Source organism: Mus caroli, unplaced genomic scaffold (assembly GCF_978045245.1).
Source record: "Mus caroli unplaced genomic scaffold, Mus_caroli_1 scaffold_44, whole genome shotgun sequence".
Classification (NCBI taxonomy): Eukaryota; Metazoa; Chordata; class Mammalia; order Rodentia; family Muridae; genus Mus; species Mus caroli.
Window position 1 is genome coordinate 937666 of NW_028227299.1, and position 18231 is coordinate 955896.

An 18231-nucleotide genomic window follows, 5' to 3' on the forward strand; every position below is an offset into this window, starting at 1 on the left:
GTCATTGAGGACCTATGTGACACCTTTGTTCTGAAGTGGTCATTCTGAGGGGAATTAAAGAATTTCTGAGGTTTCTGATTCTCATATGCCTTCAACACTGGGGAGTTTCTAACAATTTGATGTGGAGGGGGTACATCTGAAACCCCCTTGAGGTGGAAGTTGTGAGTCACATAGGTTCTATTTCATGTATGTGGGTTTTAGTCCCACTTCAAGCATGGGGGAAAACTGTGAGTCTTCTTGGTGATGAAGGAATAATTCTGAGGTTTCTGTGTCAGAAACAGGATTTGGAGGACCCATTGATAGAGTGAGAATGTTGACATATCCACAAACAATCTATAAAGGATGCTATCCTTTAGGGGCAGAAAGTTTCAAACCATGTTGGGGAAAGTAGAAATGCCAAAGACTCTTGTATCTGTACAAGATCAAGGGTCAATTTGGAGAGGAGAGAAGACATGAATATTTCATTACCGAGGCTTCTTGGGAACCTAGAACATGCATATCATGCAGGCCATGCAACAGCTTAATCAATCTCCAGTATGCTAGGGGGCACTTCCCAGCTAGATCTCCTGATAAATCAGCTGCCTACTTCTGAACATGGCAAGGCTTTCTCGTTTCTGCTGGCCAAATTAATGTCTGTGTCCTGGGTTTATGAACCTGCTGGCTACTCTTAGGCTCTTCGACCTCAGGCACCCAGGTCCTACTCCTTGGACAGAGGTAATGAGGATAGAGGATCACAATAAGAAGCACTCAGTGCACCTTAGATAAAGGGAATCGATTTGTCATGGATTAGATCAGATCTAGTAGGTAGGTCTAGGTCCTCAATGATCAGAAGAGGCACATATACTCTCCATGGGGTGAAAATTATATAGCATGCTCTTCTGGCTACAAATTGGGAGCTACTCTTAATCAGAAAGGGGATTCTTATCCTGCTTTTAGTCACAGGTACATATATGATACTTCAATGTGCATCTGAGGCAGCTAGAAGTGGAAATTGTAAGTTTGATAGACAGTTGATGAGAAAAAAAAGTTCTAAATTCATGTTGCTCATAAGGGGCATAGAAAGGGAAAACATGAGGACAGCTTCTGGATCAAAAAAGAACTGAAAATGCCAGGATAGGAGAGAGTAGAGCCCAGGCTGCCCACTTGAGATGGACTGCTTACAGGTTCCATTTGGCAGGTTGAGAAGCTCTGGTGATTCCCTGGGGAGAAGGAGTAAGTCGGAAGCAAAGAGTAAGTTGGAAGCCTCCTAGAGCATTTATAATCTCTCTCTCTTTTTTATAAAAACCATCTGTGAGGCCCAGTTTCTTAGAAGGGGCATTTGAGAGGCCACCTCTTTCAGCCTGAAGCATTCTGAGCCTGAAGCATTCTGAGCCTTTCCAAAACAGGGGTCACATAGCCAGTGTCCCTTTGGTGAGAACAGGAAAGTCTGAGTCCACATTGGTCTGATTGAGAAGGTAAGATACCTCCTTTAGGGGAGAGGAAAGAACTACAGCTCCCCTTTTGCCATGCAATCCTGTTGAGATTGATTTTCATATGATGTGTATATTTGTGGCTTCCTAGGACAGAGTGGTCACAAATTCATATTGTAATGATGGGTCTCTCCAAGGACAGGAGAGAGCAGGTATCACATCCTCTGCTTGAGATATTGTATGTCTGTAATATCTTTGCATAACAGGGGATGTTCCAAAAGGGAATGTGGTACTCCCTTTTGGAGGTATAAATCCCCATAGGATAGGCACCAAAGCTATGGGCTCCCATTTGGCACTTCTGGAATGTTTCTCTCCCTCTTGGACAACAGGACTATGTTTTGAGCCATACTTAGTAGAAACAAGGTAGCTGATATACTCTTGGGCTGATGATGAGAGTTTCACACCTCTACGGGGACAGTCTCCATCTGGAGATGACTCTGCATTCTTGATCTGCAGGAGAAGTTTGCAGGGCTCCTGGGTAACGGGAATTCCTGTGTCTTCTCCTGGTAGAAGTAGCATGTCTGGGAATCTCATGAGGAGAGGTGGGATGCCTGAGGCTCTCTTCATGAGAAAGAGTGGTGGTTCGCATGTATTCTTCTGTAGGGATGGAGGATGGTTTGCCAACCTCATGCTCTGAATTGGATGCATGGGTGTCCCATTGGTCAGAAGGGGCCTTTTCTGATGGGGTTTCAGTAGACTTGGACGGTCTGTGAATGCCTTGGGTTGGTGGGGGATTTCTGAGGCCCTCCTCATGAGATGGTGAGCATCTGCAGGCTCCTTTGGCAGAATCAGAAGTGGAGAGGTTTATGTTAGTCACAATTTTAAGCTTTACACCCCTTTTCTTAGATTTGCAAGCTCTTACCCGCATTTTGGAAGAATGGCAGTGTTTCCAAGCCACATGTTTTGAGCGCACAGATTTCAGGCATGCATGAAGAAGGGCTTGGTCTTGTTTTCCACAAATTAGAAGGTGTGGGAAAAATCTCCTGGAGGAGGAGAATGATTGAGACTTTTTTTTACAAGGGACACTAGATCAGAAACTCAGTTCTGATTATTTTAAGGGGGAGATGCTCCTTTGAGGAGTAGAGGTAGGACTGGAATCCTTTTCTGCATACTTGGAAGATGTGAGGCTACTTTTGGCAGAAGAGATACATTTTAAGGCATCAAGTTCTGAAAGGCAGTATCTGATATACCCTTCAGGAAATGGAACATGTTTCAATATCCTTTGGTTAGATTTGAAACGGCTAAGGCTCTTCTTGAGATGAGAGGAGGGGTAGGAATAATGTCTCCTTCTGCACAAAGGGACAGTCCCTGAAACTCTGTTGAAAAGGAAGTACTCACAGTTTATTGGGGAGATGGCACAGGTTCTAGAGGCCCCTGGGCTGGTTGAGAAAGTTCTAGACTTTCCTGGGGAAATGCTGGTGTTCCCAGGATCCCTTGTTCAGATACCAAACGGTCCAGAGCACCTTCACTGGGTTTCAAAAGACACAGAGACCCTAACACAGATGACAAAGCGTCTAGAGTCCCTGACACAGATTCTGAACTCTTAGAAATCGATTGGGTACATGGCAGAGGTTCTTCTGCCTCTGGTCTAAGTGGTGAAGGAGCTGGTAATCTGAGAGAATCTTGTGTGGCTGATGAAGATTCTATGACCTCTTGGGTGACAGGTGGTATTTCTGCACTATTTTGCATACATGCCCGTGTTTCTAGTGTGTCCTGGGCAGAATCAGAAAGTCCAAGATCTTCTGGATAGGATGGTGAATATCCTAAAGCCTCTTTTTCCAAACAGGGTCCTGGAGTCTCTTGAGATAACAAGGAAGTTTCTGGAAGCCCTTGGGCAGATATTGATGTTCCTTGTACACCTTGGGCAGACAGGGGATGTCTCCAAGACATTAAGACAGATTGTGACACATTCAAATCCAATTAGACAGATGGACAAGGTCCTAGACTCACTATGGAAGATGCTGAAATTTCCAAAGCTCCTGGTTAATTATTGGCTATTCCTGGCTTGCCATGTGTACAGGTACAACCTTCCAGATCCCCTGTAAAGACAGGCAAGAGCCTCTAGCTTCTTGAACAGATAACAAAGGTCTTGGATTCACTTGAGCAGATAGGGACATTGTCAAAGGCTCTAGGGCAGATGATAAAGATCCTAGTGTTCCTTATCCAGATAAAGAAATTACCATGGGTCCTTTGGAAGAGTGCATAGATCCTGAAGGATCTGAATCAGATGGAGCTGTTTGTTGAACCCTTTGTGGAGAAGTCAAAGACTCATTTGTTCCCTGGCATGAAGTTAAAGGTCCCTATGTAGGTTTAGAGAGATCTAAAGGCTCTTCTTTGGAAAGGGAAGGATCCAAAAGGCCTAGGGAAGAAAGTTAGGAACTAAGTTGGGCATAAATTGCAAGTTACAAAGGTGAGTCATTATCAAATATCCTGGGATAGCTGTTGAAAATTTTTGTGCACCTGATGCAAATGATGAATGTGCTAGAGTTCCCTGGGGAGGTGGCAAAAGTTCTACAGAGCCTTATGTAGTTGCTGAAATCCTCAGAGATCCCTGGTCAGATCTCAATGTCCTTGTTGTATTTTGAGCAGGGTGGGTATATCTCTGACACACTGTGAAAGATGGGAGTCTGCTACTGTGTAGTGTGAAATGTGAACTAAGTTCCTATACCTTGTGTATGGAAAGAAGGAATTGAAAACCTTTTGGAAGATGTAGAAGGTTGGGTAGACCTTTGTGGACATTTGGACAGATGTATGGTCCCCTGGGCAGAGAGACCAGGACTCACACCTCCATGAGCAGAATCAGAAGATGCTGGAGTCCCTTGTTCTGAGAAGGAAAGACCCACAGGATTATGAGAACATTCAGAACACTGTGATGTGTTCATCATTGTCTGGGCTGAGATAGGAAGTTTCAGAGGCCCCTGGGCAGATTGCAAGGGTGCTAGATACCTTTGGCCAAATGGGAAAGTCTTTGCACCTCCTTGGGTAGAAGAGGAATGTCTACCAGGTGTTGGAGGTGATGGTGGCAAAGTTCCTAGAGTCGCTGAAGTAGACTGAGAAGATGCTACAGCCTGCCTCCCTTGTGGCAAATGGCCTCAAGCACTCCGAGATTCTTCATATTGTGCCAATATCCCTGTGGCATCTCTTGAATTTTCCAGATTTCTTTGGTTGGGGAAAAAAGAACTTTACATTGGTAAAGTTCCCTCTTCTGCCCTGGAAAGTTCTTTGGGCTTTTGAAAAGATGGAAAATCTTCCTAAACCACTGGAGTATGTACAAGATGCTCCTGAATACCCAGTACTGGTGGGCAATGTCCTATATCTGATGGTGAAGGACAAAGGGTTTCTTGAAATTTCTGTCTAGAGAGGACAGGTAGAGTATCCCTTCGGAAAGTTGGGGACCTTTGTGCAAAATGTTGGGCAGTTGGAGAAAATCCCATATCTGTCTGCCAAGAAGTTGGAGGATGCAATGTATCTTGAGCAGGTGAAACATTTTGTGCATACCCCTGTTTAGGTATGGGCAGTTTTAGAGACTCTTGGGCAGAACAGAAATGGCCAAAAGTCTCTTGGGAAGATGAAGAGCCTAGGGTTCCTTATGAAGATAAAGAAATTCCCAGAGGCATCTGATCAGAAGACACAGACTTTGGTAGCACCTGAGTATTTTGGGTAGATCCCAGATGTCCTCAAATGGGAAGAGAAGTTCCCACAGTCTCCTTTGCAGACATGGACTTTCTTACTGTGGTTTTCTGCAGATAAGAAATTCTCCTCAGTGTCCTGAGCAGATGTGGAAGACCCTAGAGTTGTTTCTTTAGATTTAGTCACTTTCAGACCACTTTCTTTAGATAAACAAGGACCCACAGTTCCTTGCTCAGATATAGAAGATGATGGAGTTACATATAGTGACGCAGAAAATTGCAGATGCCGTCAACACATCTGTAAGTGTGTGAAGTCCCTCGGGTAGATGAAAATTTTTGATTTTTTTCTGAAAATGCTGGGGAAGTTGCTGAATTCAGTTGAGCCCCTTCAGCAGATCCTGAGCTATGTGTCATTACCTGGGCTGAGATGGAAAGTGTAAGAGTCCCCTGGGCTGATTGCAAAGGTGTGAGATTCCCTGGACCAAATGGGAATGTTTCTGCACCTCCTTGAGTAAAAGATGAATGTATACCAGGTTCTTGAGGTGATGGTGGCAAAGTAGTTAGAGTAGGCAAAGCAGATTTAGAAGATTCTGTATCCTCCCTCACTTGAGGCAAAGGACCCAAGATAGTCTCTGTGTGTTTACATTGTCCCAAGTCCAATATCCCTGTGGAATCTGCTGAAGGTTCTAGATTCTTTTGGATGGATGACAAAGAACTTTGCACAGGCAAAGTCCCCTTTGCAGCTGTAGAAAGGTCCTTACACTTTTGAAAGGTTAGCACATATCCTTGAGAGTCTGGACGAGATAGAGGATGCTCCAGGGCACCTAGTACAGATGGTGAGTGTGTTATATCTGCTGGTGAATATGAAATGGATTTTTGAGATTTCAGGCGAGGTAATTAAGGTCCCTTGAGGAATCTGGGGATTTTTGTCTAGAATGTTCAGAAAGTGGAGATAATGTCATAGCTTTCTGGAAATAAGTTGGATGTTGCACAGTCTTTGGAGAAGATGGCACACTTTGTACAGTCCCTTGTTTATTTATGGACAGTTTTAGAGATCCTTGGTCAGAAAGGGAATGTCCAAGAGCCTCTATGGAAGGTGAAAAGCCTAGAGTTCCTGGTGAAGAAAAAGAAATCCCCAGAGGCTTCTGATCAGATGGCAAAGACTCTGAGACCACCCGAGTGATTTGGGTAGACCCCAAAGTTCTGAAGTGGGAGGCAAAGTTCCCACAGTCTGCTTTTCAGACATGGACTTTCCTACTGTGGCTTGTGCCAATAAGGAATGCCTCCTAGTACCCTGAGAAGATGCAGAGAACCCTACAGTTTCCTTAGATTTAGTCCCTTCAGATAAGCAAGGTCCCACAGTTCCTTGCTCAGATCTCAAAGGTGATGATGTCACCTGTAGTGATGTAGTAAGATCCAGGTGCATTTCAGAACATCTGGAAGTGTCTGAGGTCCCTCAGGTAGATGGAGAATATTCATTTGTTTCTGAAACTGCTGGGGAAGGAGCTGAATGCAGTAGAGGCTCTTCAGTAGATCCTGAGATATGGGTGATTGCCTGGGCTGAGATGGAAAGTGTAAGAGGCCCCTGGGCTGATTGCAAATGTGCTAAGTTCCCGGGACCAGATAAGCATGTTTTTGCATCTCCTTGAGTAAAAGATCAATGTCTACCAGGTTCTCGAGGTGATGGTGCCAAAGTTCCTAGAGTAGGCAAATCAGATGTAAAGGATTCTATATCCTCCCTCACTTGAGGCAAAGGGTCCAAGATAGTCTCTGTGTGTTTACATTGTCCCAAGTCCAATATCTCTGTGGAATCTGCTGAAAGTTCTAGATACCTTCGGATGGATGACAAAGAACTTGGCACAGGCAAAGTTCCCTTTGCCACTTGGCAGTTTTTCTTGTGCCCTTGAGAAGTTAACGGCAAAATTTCTTCAACTCCCTGGGCACCTATGGGCTCTCCAAAACTGGATTCTGCAATAAGGGAAGCTTGTCCAGGCACCTTACTAGATGGTGAGAGTAATGGAGAAATTTGAGTTGATGCATTCAGCTCAAGAGTTGCTTGTGGATACAGGGAAGTTGCCACAGCTTTTTGCAAAAATGGTGGAGGAGCTTGACTTGCTTGTGTTTATGGGGAATGGCCAAGAGGCTTTGGGACATGTGGCAATGTTTCTGGCGTCCTTGGTACATATAAAGACATTCCCAAAGATCCTGAGACTGAAAAAAAGTTTTATGAGTACACTGGGCAGACTCCGATGATCCCAGAATCTTTTGGGAAGATGATGATTGCTGGATAGATTGTTGAGTATATGGTGAAAGGCCTAGAGATACCTCAACAGATATGCTAAGTTTGGTAGATAGCAAATGTGCTATATTGCTTGAAACTTCTAAAAAAAGACTCCTGACATTGTTGGTCAGGTTGTGAATGTCCTGTATGACTTGAAGGATGTGGCAAAGGGCCTGTAGTCCCTCGGAGAGATGATGAGGTGTCCTGAGATTCTACTGTATGAGACAAGTTCCCTAGCTACTGTTGGAAAGATGGTGAATGTTCTAGAAACCATAGGATAGATGGCAAAGTACCAACAGTTTCCTGGACAGGTGTAGAATATTCTAGAGTTGCTTGCTTACATCTCACAGTTGTTGGAATGTAGTTTGGGGAAGTTTCTGAGCATGTGGTAGAGATGATGAAGGTTCCACAGTCCCTTGGGAAGATAATAATGTTTTTCTAGTTTCTCTCATAGATTTAGAAGGCCTTTGTTCAGATGGAAAATTTTCTGGAGTCCTAGTTTCAGGTTTGGGAGGTCCCATAGCACCTATAGGAAGCAAAGGATCTGTGGTAGTCCCTTGGACAGATGGCAATGTATCCAGAGACTCTACCTTGTGTAAGGAGTGCTCTAGCTTCTGTTGGAAAATTGCTGAATTCTCTAGTTTCCCTGACATAGATATAGAAAAACCCTCAGTACCCTGGACAGGTCCAGAATGTTCTATAGGCCCTGTTTACATGTCAATATTGTTAGAGTTTCTGTTGTAGTGTGAGGAGTTTTCTGAACATGTGGTGCAGATGAGCAAGTTTTCACAGTCCCTTGGGAAGAAAACAATGGCTTTTTTTTTTTTTTTTTAGTTTTCCCGGTGGATTTAAAACATCTTTGTTCGGACGGAAAATTTTCTCGAGTCCTAGTTTCAGATTTGGGAGGTCCTCCAAACATTGTAGGAGTTAAAGGATCTGTTGTAGTCCCTTGAACAGATGTCAAGTTATCCAGAGATTCTACCATGTATGATGAGTATTCTAGCTTCTTTTGGAAAGATGCTGAATGATCTAGTTTCCCTGAGGTAGTTGTAGAAGAACCCTAAGGCCACTGGACAGGTTCTGAATGTTCTAGAGGCCCTTGCTTACATGTCAAAATTGTTAGAGTTCCTGTTGTAGTGTGAGGAGTTTCCTGAGCATGTGGTGCAGATGAGAAAACTTCCACTGTCCCTTGGGAAAATAACAATGTTTGTTAGTTCTCCTGGTGGATTTAGAAGATCGTTATTCAGATGGGAAATTTTCTGGAATCCTATTTTCAGTTTTGGGAGGTCCTATAGATCCTGCAGGAGGCAAAGGAACTGTTGTAGTCCCTTGGACAGATGGTAAGCTATCCAGAGATTCTACCATGTGTGATGAGTGCTCTAGCTTCTTTTGGAAAATGGTGAATGCTCTAGTTTCCCTGAGGTAGTTGTAGAAGAATCTTCAATCCCATGGACAGGTCCAGAATGTTCTAGAGCCCCTTGATTACATGATAAAATTGATACAGTTTCTGTTGTTGTGTGAGGAGGTTTTTGAGTATGTGGTGCAGATGAGCAAGGTTCCACAGTCCCTTGGGAAGATAACAATGTTTTTTTTAGTTTTCCTGGTAGATTTAGATCTTTGTTCAGACAAAAAATTTTGGGGGGTTCTAGTTTTAGATTTCGGAGGTTCCATACATCCTATAGGAGGCAAAGGATCTGTTGTAGTCTCTTGGACAGATGGCAAGTAATCCAGAGATTCTACCATGTGTGACGAGTGCTCTAGCTTCTTTTGAAAAGATGCTGAATGCTCTACTTTACCTGAGGTAGATGGAGAAAAGCCCTTGGTCCCCTGGACAGGTCCAGAATATTCTATGGGCCCTTGCTTACATGTCAAAATTGTTAGAGTTCCTGTTGTAGTGTGAGGAGGTTTCTGAGCATGTTGTGGAGATGATGAAGGTTTCATAGTCCCTTGGGAAGATAACAATATTTTCTATGTTCCCTTATTAGATGGAGAAATTGTCAGAGCCCCTGATACAGATGGTGAATGTCGCATAGTATCTTGCATACATAGAGAAATTGCAGAAGCCTTCTAAAATGAACTGAAATTTTTCACAGGTCCTTATTCAGATGGCAAATTTTCTAGAGTCCTAGTTTCAGATTTGGGCAGTCCCATAGCCCCTGTAGCAGACAGAGAATATATCTCAGCTTCTTGATTAGATGGAAATATTTGAGCCTTTCTATGAGCATGTTGAGTAGATCCAACAGCCCCTGTCTTATGACGTGATGGTTCTACAGTCTGCTGTAGTGATATAGACTGTCTCAGAATGTCTTTTTCTGATTTGTAGGGTCATGGATCCCTTGTGCCAGTGCTGATTTCACGAGTCCTTTGCAAAGGGAAATCCCCTAGTGTAGATGGCAAAGAATGCAGAGTCTGTTTTGAAGGTTTCTTTTTTTTTTTCTTTTTTTTTCTTTTTAATATTTTTATTACATATTTTCTTCAATTACATTTCCAATGCTATCCCAAAAGTCCCCCATAGTGCCCCCCACTTCCCTACCCACCCATTCCCATTCTTTTGGCCCTGGCATTCCCCTATATTGGGGCATATAAAGTTTGCAAGTCCAATATGCCTCTCTTTCCATTGATGGCCGACTAGGCCATCTTTCGATACATATGCAGCTAGAGACAAGAGCTCCGGGGTTCTGGTTAGTACATCATGTTGTTCCAACAATAGGGTTGCAGATCCCTTTAGCTCCTTGGGTACTTTCTCTAGCTTCTCCATTGGGAGCCCTGTGATACATCCAATAGCTGACTGTGAACATCCACTCCTGTGTTTGCTAGGCCCCGGCATCGTCTCACAAGAGACAGCTATATTTGGGTCCTTTCAGCAAAATCTTGCTAGTGTATGCAATGGTGTCAGCGTTTAGAAGCTGATTATGGGACGGATCCCTGGATACAGCAGTCTCTAAATGGTCCATCCTTTCATCACAGCTACGAACTTTGTCTCTGTAACTCCTTCCCTGGGTGTTTTGTTCCCAATTCTAAGAAGGTGCACAGTGTCCACACTTTGGTCTTCATTCTTCTTGAGTTTCATGCGTTTATCAAATTGTATCTTATATCTTGGGTATCCTAAGTTTTGGGCTAATATCCACTTATCAATGAATACATATTGTGTGAGTTCTTTTGTGATTGTGTTACTTCACTCAAGATGATGCCCTCCAGGTCCATCCATTTGGCTAGGAATTTCATAAATTCATTCTTTTTAATAGCTGAGTAGTACTCCATTGTGTAAATGTACCATAATTTCTGTATCCATTCCTCTGTTGAGGGACATCTGGGTTCTTTCCAGCTTCTGGCTATTATGAATAGGGCTGCTATGAACATAGTGGAGCATGTGTTTTGAAGGTTTCTAGTCTGTGAAGTAAATCAATAAGGTTTCTGAGCATTTGGTGCAGTACATGAGTCTTTTCCACCATCCTTGGTGGATAACAAAGACCCTTGAGGCCCTTGGCAAGATGAGGAAGATACCAAAGACTCAGTAGCAAGAGCAGGTAAGGAAATTCCCACAGGATCTGGGCCAGGCAGCATATGTCTTGGAAAACTTGAAACATTTTTCAAATGTCCTGGAGATCTCTGAGGATGTGAATATGTCTCCATATCCACATCCACAGATGGCAATGGTCATTTAGACACCTTAGAAAGTGAGCGAGGTGGCATATCACCTGGACCAGAAAAAGAATGTCTGAGAGTTCTCTGTGTGGAAGTGGAGAGGTGTGGAGTTTGTTGTGCAGATAGAGATTGTCTCACAACCCCTTGAACAGAAGACAAAGGTGCTACACTTCCTTCTAAGGATGAGGGAGTTACCTGTTGCCACTGGGTGAGTGGCATGCCATTTGGGGAAGACACTGAGACATACTGAGTTAAATCTAGAACTCCATGAATGTGGGGCAAATTTGATGGAGGCTCCTGAGATGACAGAGAAAGGCTCACAGGCTCTGGAGCCACTGGTAAAGTTCCAGGAGCCACAATGTCTGAAGGGGAAATTGCCAGAGCTCCTGGTCTAGGTGGCAAAGTTCCTACCAAACTTTGTGTAGGTTGGCAGATTCTCATTTTACTTGGAAGCGATAACAAAGGTGATAAAGTCCCTTTAGTATTTGGTGAAGTAGCATCTATACTCTGGGTAGTTGTGGAAAATCCAGAGGCCTTTGCAAGGACATCAAAGGTCCTGCAAACCAAGGCAAGCATGAAGAAGATTCCAGAGGCCCCTAAGTTGGGGGTACATGTCTTGAAACTCCTTGTGCTGATGAGGAAAGATCCAGATCTCCTGGAAGGTGGAGTGACTATCCTGAACACCTTGTTGAAGATGGAAAAGTTTTCTGAACAGCTTGGCCAGGTGGCAACTGTTCTATTGTTCCCTGGACATCCAGAGCTCCTGGGGAAAATGCTAAACATCCTGAAGACCTTTGCACAGCTGGTAAAGTTTCTAGATGCTCATGCTTAGATGTTAATGATCTCGCAGATCCTAGGGCAGATGGTAAATGTCCTACAACAAGAATGTTGGAGGCAAAAGGATTTTTAGATGCTTTAGAAGACATGGAAGATTTCTGCTGTGTTTGGGCTAAAGGTACAAGTTCTAGATGATTTTTTTAGATGTGAACTTTTCCTTAGACCCTTGGTAATATAAAGGAGGTTGTGTAGTTCTGAAGTCTGATTTGCTCATGGACAAATAACCTTGAGTATGGGCAAAATGTTCTGGATCATTTGAGAGAAATAAAGAAATTCCCAGAAGCCCTGGGCCAGATGGTGAACATACCAGAGCATTTTGGTTAGACAGAGAAGGCCTTTGAGCCTTTTGGGGAAATGTGGAATGTCCAACATGCACTTTTTCAGACTAGAAACTTTCCACAGTCCCTTGGTCATTTGTGGAACATTTCAAGGCATTTTGGACAGATACAGAAGGTGTGGACTCACCTGAGGAGTAGTTGTAGCTTTTGATCATTCTTGGCAGAAGGAGATGATGCAAGTCCCCTTTTAGCAGAAGTTCTGGAGTCTCTTTTGTCAGGAACAAAGAATCAACTCTTGACCTGTTTTTTCTAGAAACTGGATGCTTGGGGTCTACTACTTCCCACCAGAGAAGGCTGTTCAGATATGGTAGATCCTATGAACATCTGCACAGATGGGGAAGGTCTTAATGTGTCTTGTGTACCTGTGAAAGTGTTGACCATGGCTTCAGAATGAGGGGAAGGTCCTAGAGACACCTATGTAGATGCGACCTCTCCAAGAGCATCATGGACATATGTGAGAGGTCTATGAGACTCTTGCGCAGGTAGGGAGATTTCTTGACCTTCTTGTGTACTAGTGGAAGTTCCAAGAAAGCTTTCTTCAGCTGCGGAAGGGGATAACACCATCTGTATAGAAATATCAGGTATCATAGCCAACTTGATGGGAAAAACAGGTTCCAAGGGCCTATTTAAACATGAAGTAAAACTCAGAGCCTTTTGGGCATTTGGAAGATATTCTGGAAACATTTGTGGACATGAAGAAGGACCAACAGCCCTTTGTCCAGGTGGATAAGAGTCTAAAGCATCTTCTGTAGTTGGGTAAGATTTTCATAGTCTCCTGGGAAGTTTGGGGAGGTCCAAGGATTCTTGTGTACAGGTAGAATCCAAGGAATTCCCTTTTTTAGCTGTATAGGATGCTAAATACTCTTGTGTGTGCAAATCACTTCCCATAACACCTTGTTCACATAGGATTGGATCCAGAACCTTCTGTACAGATGGAATCTGTCCTAGAACATGTTTTTTTTTTTTTCAAGACAGGGTTTCTCTGACTGTCCTGGACCTCACTTTGTAGACCAGGCTGGCCTCGAACTCAGAAATCTGCCTGCCTCTGCCTCCCGAGTGCTGGGATTAAAGGCGTGTGCCACCATGCCCGGCACCTAGAACAACTTTTGTAGATGTGTCACATCCACGAGTAATTTCTAAAGATGGGACTGTGGCTAGAAGTCCTTTTGTAGATGTATCCTGTCCTAAAATTCCTTTATGTGATAGGGATAGTACTCAGAGAATCCTGTACAGGTTTTGGAAATCCTAGCATCTTTGATGTATATGGGGAATACTTTACAGCCTCTCCTACAGATACAGAATGTCCCAGAGTCCCCAAGTGCAGCACACTGTACAAATATGAGCTTGTTTGTCTCACTGGGAGCATTTTGGCAGAATCTTGGCTGTGGGACCTGATGATGACAAGTCGGAAGGGCCCTTTTGGCTGATAGGGGATATTTGAATAATTCTTGATCAGATCGGGACTTTCTGATGATCTGTTGTTTGGAGAGAGCATCTTTCAGTTTTCTGCTAGAATGAGAATGTTCAGGGTCACTTTCATAGCAAGAGAATGATTTAATCTTCCTTTCTGTGGAAGAGCAGATTTAAGAACATGTCTTTGATGCTCTTTCGTAGAGGGGGATAAACCTAGTGGCCCTCTGACAGATTTAGAAGGTCTTAAAACCCCTGGGGAAGATGCTGATGGTTCTTGTTCACTTTGTGTATGTGCAGAAGGTACAAGAGTCCCTTTGGTGGACTCAGGAGTTTCTATAACATCTAGCCTATGTGTGGAAATCTCAAGAGCCCCTTATAAGAATGGCAAAGGTCCTTGAGCTCCTGGTGTAGGTGTGGAAATTTTTGTCTCTGCTTTGGAAGGTATAAGTGGTGTGAGGCTCAGTTGGGGAATTGTGTTTGCATTCACTTCCCTTTGGACTGTAAGAGATGATCTGAGCCCATTTTTTAATGGTAGAGGATTTTGAAAGCCCTCTTGGTTTAAAGGGGAAATTCTGAAACCCCCTTGGTCAGCAGTGTCAGGTCTCAAACTTATTTTACTAGAAGCAGATTGCATAGGGCACTTTGGGGGAGAAGGGAAATAATCTTTGGCTTTCTTTGTGAGAGGACTTAGCTCTATGCCCTGCTTTAACAGCTGTCAAACATGTTGAACTCTCCTGGGGAGAGAAGGTGGAACTTGATACATTTGGGACAAATGAGAAATCACTGATGCTACCTTTGGGAGAAGGAGGTTTGGATCCCTCCTAGTCTGATGGGGCCTGTTGTAGGTCCACTTGACCAGAGGAGTCTTGTCCAACATGCTTTGGAGGAGAAATGGAAAGACTAGAGTTATGTAGGGTAGAGAATAATCTTTTGGAACTCCTTCTGGAAGAGGAGGCATATATGATTTTTCCTTTCAGCACAAGTGGGAAGTCTTTGAGATGCCTGGGCAGATGTGGAATGTCCCATATACTCTTAGAAATATTTGGTTAGTTCCAGAACATCTTGGGTTGATAAGGACGGTCCCTGAGCATGTTGGGGAGAAGTAGAAGATCCCAGATCTCCTTGGATAGATCGGGAAGGGTGTGGGGAACCTAGAATTTGTGGGGAAATTACCTGTTCATGTTGTCCAGCAGAAGATGGCCCAGGCACTGTGTGATCTTCTTTGAACTTTTTACTGGCCTCTCCAGTCCCATGTTTGGAAGATGTTGCAGGCACTCTGGCACCCAACTGGTCAAAATCCATAGATTCTTCAAACACAGTGGACATAGGCTGGCTTCTTTTCACCTTCCCAGGTATGGGCACAGAACATGAGGCTACTCTTTTTCTGGTGGCAGGCTGTAAAACAGATGGTCTGGTATCCCTGGTCAGTGTGTGACTCAGGCCCTCAGGAAGCCTCAGAGGAAGTGTGACTGTCCAGTTTTTGTTCTCTTTCAGATCCTTCAGAGGGTCCGGGGTCCTCTTCTTGGCTGAAGCCTTGGCAAGAGCTTTGAGTTTTCTGTAGCATTTCTGTAACATGAGCATCAGGTTTTGTGAATCTCTGGTCTTCATAGAGATTTGGGCACCTGAACTTGTACAGAGTCGGTCTAAGGAGCCCGGGAGGAGCAAAGTTCCTCAGGCCTCTGCTGGTCAAGTGCTTCCCCTGTTGGGGTAAGGTGTTCCAATCCAGTTGGTGGACTGTGAAGCGGGTCCCAGGCTGTGGACGCTGGGAAGCCAGCAAGAGGTCATCCAATTGGGGTAGGGTATCACTATTCATTTGGGGGACACTGAAACGGGTCCCAGGTCATGGAGGCTGGGAAACTGACAGTCTGTGGTCAGAGGGTAAAGTCTGGGCTAAGGCTTGCTGCCCTCTCTCCACATGTCTGGCCATTTAATCATTAAGGAAATTGTTCAAGAAACATGAAATGGGCCACTGCAAAGGGGCAGCGAATGTACTTGCCAATGATGACTCACAGCAAAAAACAATGCTTAAGCAGCATCCTTTGAGAGCTGTGCTCTCTCCCGAGAACTGTAAACACCTCCTGAAGGAAAAGCGCACAGAACTAGAGTGACCTTTGGCCTCAGGAATCAAGCAAAGTTCAAGAACTGCTGTCCTCATGCCTACATGAGCCAGGCCCGATCCTGGAGAGCAGCTATCCTCATGCCTGCAAGGGCCATTACCAAGCCTAGAGAGAGGCTGTCCTGTGCCTACAGAGGCCAGTCTTGAAATGACTCACTTTGCAGTTCCACTTGAGGTAGCAGTGCAATCATCCAAGCTTTCTGAATGAGGAGGAATGATGAGGAGGTTCTTCCTTTGAGTTCAGACTGGTACCTGGTCTGGTATTTTAGTGATTTTCAGTTCTTAATAGGCTTTAGGGTATTTTTAGCATTTTACTGTTTCTATTTTTTGTTTTCTTGAGGTTTTTTTTTAACTTTAGAGTTGTATTTTGGGGGTTTAAGAGTTTTAGTGTTGGCAGGCAGTGGTGACCTTGCCTTTAATCCTACATTTGGGAGGAAGAGGTAGGTAAATTTAAGAGTTCAAGGTCAGCATGGTCTCCAGGACAACCAGGGTTACACAGAGAAACCCAGTCTCCAAATCTCAAAAAAAAAAAAAAGAAGCTCAAAAAAAAAGGAAAGAAAGAGAGAGAGACAGAGAGAGACAGAGAGACAGAGAGAGACAGAGAGAGAGAGAAAGAGAGAGAGAGAGAGAAAAGGAAAGAAAACAATTTAGCGACATTTTTGGCTTCTTGTATGTTTTTTTTTTAATTTTTAGTGTTTTTATAAGTGTTTATAGGGTTTTTAGAAGAGTGTTTTTAGAGTGTTTGTTTGTTTGTTTTCAGGCTACTAGTGTATTTTTAGTTTTTTTGTTTTGTTTTGTTTTGAAGGATTTTAGTGTGTTTTAGGGTTTTGGTGTTTTATTTATGCTTCAGAGTTTTGTTTTGTTTTGTTTTGTTTTGTTTTTGATTTTAGTGTTTTTCTTAGGTTATTTTGATGTTGTTGTACTTGAATACTTATTTTAAAATTGAGGGTTTGTTATTCTGGTATTTCATAGTTGCCAGGCAATGGCAGCCCATGAAGAAAGAAAGAAAGAAAGAAAGAGAAAGAAAGAGAAGAAAGAAAGAAAGAAAGAAAGAAAGAAAGAGAAGAATAAAGAAAGAGAGAGTGAAAGAAAGAAAGAAAGAAAGAAAGAAAGAAAGAAAGAAAGAAAAGAAAGAAAGAAAGAAAGAAGAAAGAAAGAAAGGAAGGAAGGAAGGAAGGAAGGAAGGAAGGAAGGAAGGAAGGAAGGAAGGAAGGAAGAATAAAGAAAGAGAGAGTGAAAGAAAGAAAGAAAGAAAGAAAGAAAGAAAGAAAGAAAGAAAGAAAGAAAGAAAGAAAGAAAGGAAGGAAGGAAGGAAGGAAGAAAAGAAAGAAAGAAAGAAAGAAAAGAAAGAAAGAAAGAAAGAAAGAAAGAAAGAGAAGAAAGAAAGAAAGAATAAAGAAAGAGAGAGTGAAGAGAAAGAAAGAAAGAAAGAAAAGAAAGAAAGAAAGGAAGGAAGGAAGGAAGGAAGGAAGGAAGGAAGGAAGGAAGGAAGGAAGAGAAGGAAGAAAGAAAGAAAGAAAGAAAGAAAGAAAGAAAGAAAGAAAGAAAGAAAGAAAGAAAGAAAGAAAGAAGAAAAGTATTTTATGGATATTTTGATTTCTTGAGTATTTTTTTTTCAGAGTATTAGAGTCTTTAAAGTGTTTTTTTAGGGTTTTTAGAACATGGTGGCCCATGCCTTTAATCTCAGCAATTGGAGGCAGAGGTAGGTAGACTTTTGAGTTAATGGCCAGCTGGTCTACAGAGGGAGCTCAAAACAGCAAGGGATATAGCAAATCCAGTCTCCAAAACTCAGACAAATAAACAAACAAAAACAAAAAAATCAAAAATAAGCCCAGTTTTGGGGTCATTTTTTGCATTTCTTATATAGTTTTAATTTTTAAAGTTTAGTGTTTTTCTTAAGAGTAATGTAGGGTTTTTAGGAGAGTGTTTTAGAGCTGTTTTTGGTTTTCAGTATTTTAGTGCATTTGTAGTGTTTTATTCTTTTTAATTTTTTTTTAAGGATATTAGAGTTTTTTAGGGTTTTAAAGGTATTTTTGTGGGGGGGTTATGACTTTTGCTTTTTGTGGGTTTTTTTTTATTTTGGGGGGGCAGTTGTTTCTTAGGGTTTTTTTTTGTTTGTTTGTTTTGTTTGTTGTTTTGATTTTTGGTTTGGTTTGGTTTTTTTTGTTTGTTTCTTTGTTTGTTGTTTTTTTTATTTTTTTGTGTCTGTTTTTTGAGACAGAGTTTCTCTGTATAACCCTGGCTATCCCTGGAATTCACTCTGTAGACCAGGCTGGCCTCAATCTCAGAAATCTGCCTGCCTCTGCCTCCCAAGTGCTGGCATTAAAGGTGTGTGCCACCTCACCAGGCGTTTATGTGTCTGTGTGTGTATGTGTCTGTGTCTGTGTGTGTTTATGGGGTGTGTGTGGTGTGTGTGTGTGTGTGTTTATGTATGTTTGTGTTTGTTTGTGTGTGTGTGTGTTTGAGAAGTTTTTAAATTTAATTTTAAGATTTTTTTTGTAGT

The 18231-nt window shown here is 42.8% G+C and overlaps 4 pseudogenes; all 4 read right to left on the reverse strand.

The window, feature by feature from the left end:
- Positions 1-1744: 1744 nt before the first annotated feature.
- On the reverse strand, positions 1745-6524 carry LOC146999734 (uncharacterized; annotated as a pseudogene).
- Positions 6525-6755: 231 nt separating this feature from the next.
- Positions 6756-8364, reverse strand: LOC146999735 (uncharacterized; annotated as a pseudogene).
- A 497-nt stretch (positions 8365-8861) lies between these two features.
- Positions 8862-11248, reverse strand: LOC146999736 (uncharacterized; annotated as a pseudogene).
- Positions 11249-12964: 1716 nt separating this feature from the next.
- On the reverse strand, positions 12965-14793 carry LOC146999737 (uncharacterized; annotated as a pseudogene).
- Positions 14794-18231: the final 3438 nt, after the last annotated feature.